We start from the raw sequence: 12937 nt of genomic DNA, 5'->3' as shown, positions 1-12937 counted from the left end.
CAGCAAGATCTATAATCTGTCATACCTTTTCAGCAACATGGGACTCACAATCCAGACAACAGAAACAAAATGATCTGAAGTTAAAAACGCAAGAAAATGCATATCGCATGTTTTTATATAGATGATATATTATAACAATGCCTAATTTTAAAAAATGGACGACTTTTTAAAAAAAAACACCAGCAGACACCAAAACGCATCAATTGAATTTGTTGTAATCAGCCCCTTCAGTCATCCAGCAGCTATAAAACATAAATTTATATTGCCGAACATACATACCGCATGTCTATTATTTTTTATTTTTGACAGTCCAAATATGTTGACACTTGACACACACACGTAGGACGGAGGATTCTCTTTCCATCGTCTGTCTTTGCACAAGCATTTGGACGTAACCGCGCTGGTTTGCACATACTTTTCAGACGTACTTAATTTTAAAAAAAGACGCAAAACAGCGCCCGCCCAACAGTTTCATTCTTGATAGATCACACCATGCGTGATGAGTGATTATATTTGCATCTTCTTCTCCCAGTATTGCGAGCATTCTTTTCATCAGCATAAATTCTCCTTATCCTGCTCTCAAAAGAGACGCTATCCTCTGTGCACTAGTTAGGTAAATCAGCTTTGCGTGTGTTATCACGCTTTAGCACAGGCAAACTTTCAGAAAATCAGGCGAGTAGTTTTTAAATACATACTGAGAAGTGTCTATTCTTCAAACAGACCGTCTGTAAATGATGCAGGGCACTCGTCCCCACCAATACCACACCACCTTAGCCGCGCTCACCCTTTAGAGCACAGCTGTAGCTTCCTGGCACTAAACCCACAGAAAAGTTATTCTCAGGATTCTCTACGTTTACGTTTTTAGACTTCGTCCTTAAGCATTACTGACATATTCCTTATTTTCCCACCATTTTAAGATGTTATTGTTAAGTGTTCAATGTGATTTGAGAATTTTATTTACATTGATTGTTTTTTTATGGTTGTGTTGACTTTTCCTTTCCTTTCTGACTTAACAGCTGAGGGCATCATACATACTTGCCAACCCTACCGGATTTTCCGGGAGACTCCCGAAATTCAGCGCCTCTCCCGAAAACCTCCCGGGACAAATTTTCTCCCGAAAATCTCCCGAAATTCATGCGGACCTGAGTGACGTGTCGACAGCCTGTTTTCACGTCCGTAAAGCAGTTTGTCTGCCGTAAACAGCAATGTTGTGACACTCTTAAACAGGACAATACTGCCATCTACTGTACATGCATATGTGACAATAACATCTAGGGCTTTTAGAGAGTGCAGTGCACAACTGCGCACACAACAAGGAGACGAAGCAGAATGCATCATCAGAGAGGGTGTTCAGCATGGTTAGAAAAATAGTGACAGAGAATAGAACAAGGATGGACAATTCAACCCTTAACTCAACAATAAGTAGATGAGTGTTATGTGTGTGTATATGCGTAAATAAATGAACACTGAAATTCAAATATTTTTCTTATTTATTTATATATATATAATAATATATATATATATATATATATATATATATATATATATATATATATATAACTAGAATTCACTGAAAGTCAAGTATTTTTATATACATATATATATATATATACATATATATATATATATATATATATATATATATATATATATATATATATATATATATATATATATATGAAATACTTGACTTGGTGAATTCTAGCTGTAAATATACTCCTCCCCTCTTAACCACGCCCCCCGGGACCACCCCCGCCCCGCACCCCCACCATCTTCCGAAATCGGAGGTCTCAAGGTTGGCAAGTATGGCATCATAACCAGAGTAAGGTTAAATTTGAAATAAAATGCTTACATTTAATAGTTTTATCTCCTAGTCCTTATTTTCCATTTTAAAATATCAATAATTATGGATATCGGCTGATATAAAACACTTATATCAAGATACAGTTTTCAGCCATATTGCCTAGGGGTCGGCAACCCAAAATGATGAACGAGCCATATTGGACCACAAATACATAAAAGTAATCGGTCTGGAGCCACAAAAAATTAAAAGACTTATATAAGTGTTATAATGATGGCAACACATGATTTAAGTGGCTAATTAGCTATATTAGCGTACTATCAAAATGACTATGTGTCGCAGGCTGACGCAAATCTTTGACAGAAATGTTGAAAAGTAATATTTATTCTACACGTTTTTACAACATTGGATAAATGTAAAACTTCTCAGAGGGTGAGATAACTCATGGAAATGTCTTAGAATGGCCAAAGGTATAGATGTGTGTGTCAAAGTTAAAGGAAACAGCTGGCTGTCTTCTTCTAATGGATTTATTAAAATCTTTGCAAGCTGGGTAACGTTTGCTGTGGTCTGGAACAACATGGCACACAAAAATGTAGCCAATATTACATACAGATAATGTGTCAGGAAACAAAAATAAACTAAATACACAGAGGACATAAGTAAAGTACATTAAATGAGCTCAAATATACCTCCAAATGAGGCATAATTATGCAATATGTACATACAGCTAGCCTAAATAGCATGTTAGCATGGATTAGCTTGCAGTCATGCACTGACCAAATATTCCTGATTAGCACTCCATAACAAGTCAATAACATCAACAAAGCTCACATTTGTGCATTCACGCACAGTATAAAACGCTTGGTGGACAAAATGAGACAAAGAAGGAGTGGCATAAAACACGTCTTTTTGTGGCTGCATCGGAGAAAGTTGTACATGTAAACAAACTGTTGAGTCACAGTCCACACAACGGTGAGTTCAAGGGCCGCTGAAATTAGTAGGACAAAATGGCGCTCACCAAATACTCCCATCAGTGAGGCACAAACATATTAAACAGTGGGCTTTCTAACAATTAGGAAGGGTTGTGTCGTGTTTGTCCTCCTACAGAAACCATATTACAACAAAAAACATATTTCCCCCCCCATTTTTTTTCCATTTCCATACATTATTGAAAAAGCTCCATGGAGCCACCAAGGCGCCGCTAAAGAGCCGCATGTGGCTCTAGAGCCGCGGGTTGCTGACCCCCAGCCTAGCCCTAGTACACAGTATACTTATTTGGGCTGTGAATCTTTGGGCACCACACGATTCGATTCGATTCGATTACGAATCGATTCTCGATTCAAAACAATTCTCGATTCAAAATCTATCATTTAATAACATTGGGTGCCAGTTCTATGATTAACTACATTCCTCCATAAAATAGATAAACAGCTCTGATCCATTTCTATATTACTTAAAAGAAAACTGTTTTTTGTTTGATAAAATTTTACCCAAACATTTACTCAAGTGGCTGGACCAGACAGATTTTAGATTTTTTTTTAATCGATGAAAAATCATTACACATAAGAATCGCGAATCAATTTTTTTTTAATACTTATTGAAAAGTAGTATTCCACTTGAGACTGAAGGCTGACTATCAGGGATTTATGCCCTAAATCACAGAAACCCCCAAAGATCTTGAAGTAGTAAACAATGTTGACAGTACAAGTGGAATTGTTATTGGAGCTGGGATGAAAAGCCTCTCTTGGACGAGAACATGGGAAAGCTGTTCTGTACTCGGCACGGGCAGCATCAGCGCAACCCATCGGACTTCTGGGTAATAATCACCCACAGGAATGCCCGGTACGTCCGTCTGCGTTTCCGCGTTGCTTTCAAGCATCCGCCGCTGGCACACTGGAAGGTGATTAAACCCTGCAACTTCATCATCACAACCGTTTATTTCGTCAATAAATACCATCGGGGCAGGACGGGGGTGGTTACTTCAGGGGATGCTGGGAATCTCCAGCACTACCCATGCTGTATGACCTCTGCCTACCGCTGCCCTCCATTTCTCCCCTGATTGTGATTAGCTTCCGAGCGGAATGTGGGGAATTCAGCGGCGGAAGAGGCAGCACTCTGCCAGTCCACTCAGCTGTGCCCGCTTTATTTTCCTTGTATCGCATTTCGAGGACTAGCAGGATTTACAAGGATTTTCCTCCCCCCTCTTCTCTCGGGCCCTGGATGTGTTTAGTCTGAGGCTGTTTTTCCCAGTCCTTGTTCCCGCTCAGGCTCGCGATCATGTGGACGTTAAACAGGCCTCTAATGTTCTGCATGGACAAGAACGGAATTGTCTTTTTAACCTACAATCATGGCTGAAAGCTGTATCACGATTAAGTGTTTTATATCGCTCGATATCCATAATTATTGCTATTTTTACCTAAGGAAAATAAGCACCAGGAGAGAAATATATTAAACGCAAACATTTTTATTCAAAATGTAACCTTCCTCTAAATATAATCCCCTCAGATATCAAGATGGAAAGGAAATGTCAACACAAGCACGGAAAACACTCGATAAATGTAAACAAAATTTGAAAATTACATTAAACACTTAACAACAACCTCTTAAAATGAGGGTGCAGAAATAAAAAATACCTAAGAAATATTTAATAAAGTGTAATAAAATGGTTAAGTGTGAAAATGTAAACAAAGAGAAACCTGGCTTTGTTCATGCAACCAATCTTTCTTCACTATTTTTTTCGACAAGTTAGACAAACATTTTTACTTTTTATCAAACACATTTTTTATTGAAATCCATTACGTGTCTATTGCTGTATACAGTGCATACGGAAAGTATTCACTTTTTCCACATTTTGTTATGTTACGGCCTTGTTCCAAAATGGAATACATTAATTTTTGTCCTCAAAATTCTACACACAATACCCCGTGATGACAATGTGAACGCTGTATCGATCCGTTGTGGTGAAGAAGGAGCTGAGCCGGAAGGCAAAGCTCTCAATTTACCGGTCGATCTACGTTCCCATCCTCACCTATGGTCATGAGCTTTGGGTTATGACCGAAAGGACAAGATCACGGGTACAAGCGGCCGAAATGAGTTTCCTCCGCCGGGTGGCGGGGCTCTCCCTTAGAGATAGGGTGAGAAGCTCTGTCATCCGGGGGGAGCTCAAAGTAAAGCCGCTGCTCCTCCACATGGAGAGGAGCCAGATGAGGTGGTTCGGGCATCTGGTCAGGATGCCACCCGAGCGCCTCCCTAAGGAGGTGTTTAGGGCATGTCCGACCGGTAGGAGGCCACGAGGAAGACCCAGGACACGTTGGGAAGACTATGTCTCCCGGCTGGCCTGGGAACGCCTCGGGATCCCCCGGGAGGAGCTGGACGAAGTGGCTGGGGAGAGGGAAGTCTGGGCTTCCCTGCTTAGGCTGCTGCCCCCGCGACCCGACCTCGGATAAGCGGAAGAAGATGGATGGATGGATGGACAATGTGAAAAGTTATTAAAAAAAAATGGCAACTTCATTAAACCACAATTTTAATATTGTGCCTTCCGCCAGAGTGCAGTTGGGATAGGCTCCAGAATATCAATATCCAATGCATCCGGAAAGTTTTTATAGTACTTCACTTTTTCCACGTTTTGTTATGTTACAGCCTTGTTCCAAAATGGAATAAATTCATTTTTGTCCTCAAAATTCTACACACAATACCCCGTAATGACAATATAAAAAGTAAAAAAATTTTTTTGCAACTTCATTACACCACAATTTTAATACAGCATCTGATTTATAACAATACTAGTACATTTTACATTGACTTAGATTGTGCCTTCCGCCCGAGTGCAGCTGGGATAGGCTCCAGACCCCCCGCGACCTTCGAAAGTAGGGCTGGGCGATAAAACGATATCAATATACAATGCATCCGGAAAGTATTCATAAAGCTTCACTTTTTCCATGTTTTTTTATGTTACAGCCTTGTTCCAAAATGGAATACATTCATTTTTGTCCTCAAAATTCTACACACAATACCCTGTAATGACAATGTGAAAAGTAAAAAAAAATGTTTGCAACTTTATTAAAACTAAAACAATCACATGTACATAAGTATTCATACCCTTTGCAGAATACTTTGTAGATGCACCTTTGGCACCAATTACAGCCTCAATTCTTTTTGAATGCGACGCCACAAGCTGGGCACACCTATGTTTGGGCAGTTTCGCCCATTCCTCTTTGCAACACCTCTTAAGCGCCATCAGGTTGGATGGGAAGCGTTGGGTTTTTATCCAGGATGTCTCTGTACATGTGTAGCGAGCTCTTCAAAAAGACTTGGAGCTGTAATTGGTGCCAAAGTGTTGAGCAAAGGCTGTTAATACTTATACGTACATATGATATTTTTGTTTTTTCTTTTTAATACATTTGCTAAAAAAAATAAAAAATCAGATTGTTATTATGGGGTATTGTCTGTAGAATGTTGAGGATAAAAATGAATTAATTCCACTTTGGAATAAGGCTGCAGCATAACAAAACGTGGAAAAAGTGAAGCACTATGAAAAATTTCTGGATGCATTGTATATTGATATCGTTTTTATCGCCCAGCCCTACTTTCAAGGGTCGTGACAGGGCTGGAGCCTATCCCAGCTGCACTAAGTCAATGCAAAATTTACTAGAATTGTTAGTTCCCAAACGTTTACTGAGTGTTTTTAAAAGGAAAGGCCATGTAACACAGTGGTAAAAACGCCCCTGCCATTAAATTTGTAGTTAATGATTATTTGCCAAAAAAATAATTAGTTTTTCAGTTCGAACATTAAATATCTTGTTTTTGCGGTCTATTCAGTTGAATACAAGTTTAAAAGGATTAGCAAATCATTGTATTCTGTTTTTATTCAAAAAATACACGTGTCAACGTGTTTTGAGTTTTGTACATATTCCTTATTTTTGCACCTTCATTTTAAGAGGTTATTGTTAAGTGTTTATTGTGGGTTTTTCATGCTCGTGTTGACATTTCCTTTCTTTGCTGCCTTGATAGCTGAGAGGATTATAACCAGAGGAAGGTTACATTTTGTTTACATTTAACATATTTTTCTCCCAGTCCTTATTTTGCATAATAATTGATATGGACTGGACTCTCACTATTAAGTTGGATCCACTATGGGCTGGACTTTCGCTGATATGTTGGATCCACTATGGACTGGACTTTCACAATATTATGTCAGACCCACTCGACATCCATTGCTTTCGGTCTCCCCTAGAGGGGAGGGGGGGGGGGGGGGGGGGTTAACCACCAGCAGAGGTGGGTAGAGTAGCCAGAAATTGTACTCAAGTAAGAGTACTGTTACTTTAGAGATTTATTACTCAAGTAAAAGTAATGAGTAGTCACCCAAATATTTACTTGAGTAAAAGTAAAAAGTATGTTGTGAAAAAACTACTCAAGTACTGAGTAACTGATGAGTAACATACACACACATATCATATATATATATATATATATATATATATATATATATATATATATATATACATATATACACATACATTGATATATACAGTATATCATTTATATTTATTTATTTTGCCGTTTTTGTTTACATGTTAAAGGTGTTTTAATGAATATACATGCATGTTTAACACATATAGATTCCTTTCTTTCATGTTGACAAGAATATAAGTTGGTGTATTACCTGATTCTGATGACTTGCATTGATTGTAATCAGACAGCAGTGCTTAACGTCCACGTTTTCAAATGCAGGAGAAAAAAAGTTCCTCCTTTCTGTCTAATACCACATGAAAGTGGTTGGTTTTTAGTATCTTATTTGTCCAGCTTCCATATTCGTTTTCACACACTTTACAAGAAATACATTGGCGGCGAATTCCGTAGCTTGCTAGCTTGTTTGCGCTGGCTTTCGGAGACTCTTATTTTGAAAGCGCAGGCGCGATGGAGCGGCACTTTTATTGTGAAGACAGGAACTGTGCAGTCAGTCTTTAGGCTTGTGACGGGATGTACGTTTGAAATAAAAAAAGTGTCTTTTTTCCTTCACACTTTTGATTGATTGATTGAAACTTGTATTAGTAGATTGCACAGTACAGTACATATTCCGTACAATTGACCACTAAATGGTAACACCCCAATAAGTTTTTCAACTTGTTTAAGTCAGGTCATGTGACCGCCTGGCTCTGTTTGATTGGTCCAACGTCACCAGTGACTGCATCTGATTGGTGGAACGGAGTGAAACGTCACCAGTAACGCAGGCACTTTGAAGGTCTGTCTGACAGACCAAAACAAACAAAGCGTGCATTAACAGATCGATAAAAATTAGTAGCGAGTAGCGAGCTGAATGTAGATAAAAGTAGCGGAGTAAAAGTAGCGTTTCTTCTCTATAAATATACTCAAGTAAAAGTAAAAGTAAGTTGCATTAAAACTACTCTTAGAAGTACAATTTATCCCAAAAGTTACTCAAGTAGATGTAACGGAGTAAATGTAGCGCGTTACTACCCACCTCTGACCACCAGTGATGGGTCCGGCAACACCGATGCATCGGCGCATGCGTCGAGCTCATAGAGCAAAACCCTGTGTCGGTGCGCGTACCGCTTTTAGAAAGTCACGTGACCGATCATGAGCTGTTTTGGTCACGTGACCGATACGCGAACTGTGTCGCACTGACGCCTCCTCTGTGCCCTGTGAGCCGGTCTTTTCTACAGCCGGAGAAATAATAACTAAGAAGAGAAAGCGTCTAAAATTGAATACGTTGGAAAAACTGTTGTTTTTTTTTAATAAAATTGTGTAAAAAAAAAAAAATAATAATTTCCCAGTCCACAAGCATCCTCATTCACAACACGTTCTCTTAGATTTCTATGTTATGATACATGTTCACATTATTTATTGACTGTATCTAAAAAAGATAAAAAATATATTTTTATTTAAATGAAGTTATGAAATAATCCTAAATGAAATACAATGACTTGGTTTATATTATTGTATATACTAGGTCATAAAATCAGTGTCAGTTGAGTCGGTCCATAGGTTGCCTGTAGGGATTTTTAATGTCCAGCAGATGACAGTATTTAGTGACACAGTATCGACACAGTATCAATACAGTTTTGCATTGTGTCGAAATGCTTCATGACGCCTCATCAACCCATCACTATTAACCACATATGCAGTCCTCTCCAAGGTTTCTCATAGTCATTCACATCGACGTCCCACTGGGGTGAGTTTTTCCTTGCCCTTATGTGGGCTCTGTACCGAGGATGTCGTTGCGGCTTGTGCAGCCCTTTGAGACACTTGTGATTTAGGGCTACATAAATAAACATTGATTAATTGATTGATAAGTCATAAAAAATCAGTAATTATCGATATTGACCAATAGAAACACTTTTCAGCCATATCGTCCAGCCCTAATATGTTCCAAACCATTACTTGTGACTTCTCCACAGTTACATTTTGACAATAATCCACTGTAGTAATAAGCAGAGGTGTGGACTCGAGTCACATGACTTGGACTCGAGTCAGACTCGAGTCATGAATTTGATGACTTTAGACTCGACTTGACAAAATGTAAAAAGACTTGCAACTCGACTTCGACTTTAACATCAATGACTTGTGACTTCACTTGGACTTGAGCCTTTTGAATTGACATGACTTGACATGACTTGCTACTTTTCCCAAAACCCAAAGATGAAAAAGTTATTCGGGAGCGCTCCGTATTTTTCATTGTGTACTTGTCTATCAGCGTTGCGTGTGTCAGCTGGTGTGGTCTCAGTACAACAGCCAATCAAATTAGATCTACTTTGTTTTCATCACACAGCATTCATCCAATCAAATTGCAGGACAACCAACGAAGAAGACATGTCCAAACCACACGCCAGTGAACAAAAAATGATACCTAAAATAATTTTGTTTGGGTATAAAAATTACGAGGTGGTCAACACAAAACGGTTTGCAGTATGCAACACATGCGGTTCGAAAATTACTGATGGAGAGGCAACAACTTCCAACTTCGTCCGGCATTTGAAGTTGCACAAAGAACGGTAAGTTTTGAATGTAAGATAACGTTTATTGGCTAAGTAACGTGACTTTTATTTGCTGTGTAGTTAAATCAGTGAGGCTGTAAACTCACTGCTAACGTTATAACGTTATTGCAAACACGGGAATCTGTTGCAGTTCACTACCTTATTCATACTTTTTGTTCAGTGATTTTTTTTAAGCAGGGTTATGTTAGTCAATATATCACAGGTAACGTTAGACGGCGGTCAGCAGCACCGCGTATTTTAGCCACCTAAAAAAAGACAAAAATAGTAAAATAAAGGTCAGTTAAAATGTATACTATATTATGAATATGTGTACCGTTTTAGCTAGCTTTCTGACATACTGTTGGTTGTTTACCTCAGTGGTCCCCAACCACCGGGCCGCGGCCCGGTACTGGTCCGTGGATCGATTGGTATCGGGCCGCACAAGAAATATTTTTTTTTTCTTTCTTTTTTTAATTAAATCAACATAAAAAACACAAGATACACTTACAAGTAGTGCACCAACCCAAAACAACTCTCTCCCCCCTTTTGTTCTGGGCATTGAACATGAAGACTCTTCCTTCACTGTTCCGAGTGGCCATGAGAGTCTTGGCAGTGCCTGCCTCCAGTGCTCCAGTTGAGCGAGTTTTCAGCCATGGTGGCATCATACTACGTCCCCCATCGTGCACAAATGACTGACAGATTCTTGGCTAATTTGGTCTTTTGCAGATGCAATGCAGCATAGGGCCCTGACATATAAAAAGTACAACTTTTTTGTTATGTTCACGTATATGTCATGTTTTTTCAATGTTAACACTTTTGTACAAATAAGTACATTTGCACTTTATTCTTCAGTGTGTTTGTTCTGTAAAGGAATGAGTTAATGTTTAAAATGACTGGTTAATAGTGCTATTATAAAGTGCAATGTCAGCACAATTTTCTTTCCTGCAATTTAAAATGCACTTGTTTTAATAAATAAATACAGCGTTTGAAAAGCATACACAATCTGTGTTAATATATTAGTCTGTGGTTAAAAGGACTTGAAAGGACTCGAAACTCAAAATGCAGGACTTAGGACTTGACTTGAGACTTTCCAGTCTTGACTTTGGACTTGACTCGGGGCTTGCCTGTCTTGACTCGGGACTTGACTCGGACTTGAGGGCAAAGACTTGAGACTTACTTGTGACTTGCAAAACAATGACTTGGTCCCACCTCTGGTAATAAGTCATCTGCTAAACTGCGGAATGTTGTAAACTGCTGCTTATGAGCATTCCACAACATTCCCCTCGCTTTGCAAGTAGGAAAAAAAAACCTCCAGCAAGGAAAAAAAAGCTCCAATTACGAGAAAACAGGAAGTGGCCATTAGGAGTTTGTCCCTGGCGGAGGTCCATGCCGAGGTCATACAAGTCAACACACATGCATGCTTCTTGACTTCTTTATGACGTCACAAACAGCCTCACCTGTGTCACGTGTGTCCTCCCTGGCCTGCGATGACGTGTGTCCTCATCATCATCATCTTCATCCTCCTCAGTGGGTCGCGCCATGTCGGGCCATGGCGCGCACAGGTGGGTCTGACCACGCACAGGTGAGCGTCTGCACGCGCGCCGACAGTTCCCAGGTTAAAAACAAACAGCGTCACGTGGGGGGTTTAAACCGGAAATGCTCCTTGAAGAGGTGGTCCTGAACGTCGCATTTTTTGGAGAACGTGATGAATATGTTCTGGGCAAACATCTGGATCACTCCTTGGCTTTAGTTTCATCCATAATTCAGGCCTGTGAGGAGCGCGAACCAAAACAAGAGCTTACTTAAGGCGCCGAGGAGCAGCAAACTTCGTTAAACTTCGGAAAACTTCGCCTGGAGTTCATTTGGCAGCCAAACGTTGTCTTTCAACGGCAGCAGAGCGATAAAGTATGACAAAAATGTGGTCCCCCCTCTAACAAAACAAAGCACAAAATAATTTCCAAGCGACTTAAATCCAACTTCCTGACAGAAAAAAAAAAAGACATTTCACCACCGGAACCCACTTTTAAGCGTCCAAGTCCAAGACACCGCCATGTTGTCCGAAAACGTCGTGACACTTTCTCGGTGGAGGCTTCCCCCGAAAAGACGTTTTTGATAAATTCCCAGGAGGTTTTTTTGTGATTGTTCAACTCGCTAAATGAGCGCCGCGGGGACGCGCGCACTTTACTTCTTTTTCGTGACCGCAGGAGCGCGCGCCACCGTCTGAGGGCGGAGCGATGGTGACGCGAGTTGCCTTCACGAACACTCGGAAATCTGACAAGTAAATCCATACATGCTTGTTTATATATGGTCACAGACTGACATATCAAAGGATGCGGCGGCCATTTTGGTAGTTTTCCTGTTCAAAACCAGTACGATGTATAGAATCTAGGGCATTCTTGCCAACCTTGAGACCTCCGATTTCGGGAGGTGGGGGGAGGGGGTGGGCGTGGTTGGGGGCGTGGCTAAAAGGGGAGGAGTATATTTACAGCTAGAATTCACCAAGTCAAGTATTTCACGTATATACAGGTAAAAGCCAGTAAATTAGAATATTTTGAAAAACTTGATTTATTTCAGTAATTGCATTCAAAAGGTGTAACTTGTACATTATATTTATTCATTGCACACAGACTGATGCATTCAAATGTTAATTTCATTTAATTTAGATGATTTGAAGTGGCAACAAATGAAAATCCAAAATTCCGTGTGTCACAAAATTAGAATATTACTTAAGGCTAATACAAAAAAGGGATTTTTAGAAATGTAGGCCAACTGAAAAGTATGAAAATGAAAAATATGAGCATGTACAATACTCAATACTTGGTTGGAGCTCCTTTTGCCTCAATTACTGCGTTAATGCGGCGTGGCATGGAGTCGATGAGTTTCTGGCACTGCTCAGGTGTTATGAGAGCCCAGGTTGCTCTGATAGTGGCCTTCAACTCTTCTGCGTTTTTGGGTCTGGCATTCTGCATCTTCCTTTTCACAATACCCCACAGATTTTCTATGGGGCTAAGGTCAGGGGAGTTGGCGGGCCAATTTAGAACAGAAATACCATGGTCCGTAAACCAGGCACGGGTAGATTTTGCGCTGTGTGCAGGCGCCAAGTCCTGTTGGAACTTGAAATCTCCATCTCCATAGAGCAGGTCAG

At 39.9% G+C, this 12937-nt stretch overlaps 1 protein-coding gene across 1 annotated transcript in view; it reads right to left on the bottom strand.

The window, feature by feature from the left end:
• map3k3 (mitogen-activated protein kinase kinase kinase 3) overlaps positions 1-12037 on the bottom strand; it is a 50095-nt gene extending 38058 nt beyond the window's left edge. The window contains exon 1 of the mRNA XM_061981337.1: positions 11250-12037. The gene's annotated coding sequence lies outside the window, so the exon portion shown is untranslated. The remainder of the gene's footprint in view (positions 1-11249) is intronic.
• Between the last annotated feature and the right edge of the window lie 900 nt (positions 12038-12937).

Source organism: Nerophis lumbriciformis, linkage group LG24 (assembly GCF_033978685.3).
Source record: "Nerophis lumbriciformis linkage group LG24, RoL_Nlum_v2.1, whole genome shotgun sequence".
NCBI classification, from domain to species: Eukaryota; Metazoa; Chordata; class Actinopteri; order Syngnathiformes; family Syngnathidae; genus Nerophis; species Nerophis lumbriciformis.
The sequence above is the reverse complement of the archived record's forward strand: the minus strand, read 5'-3'. Positions and strand labels throughout refer to the sequence as shown.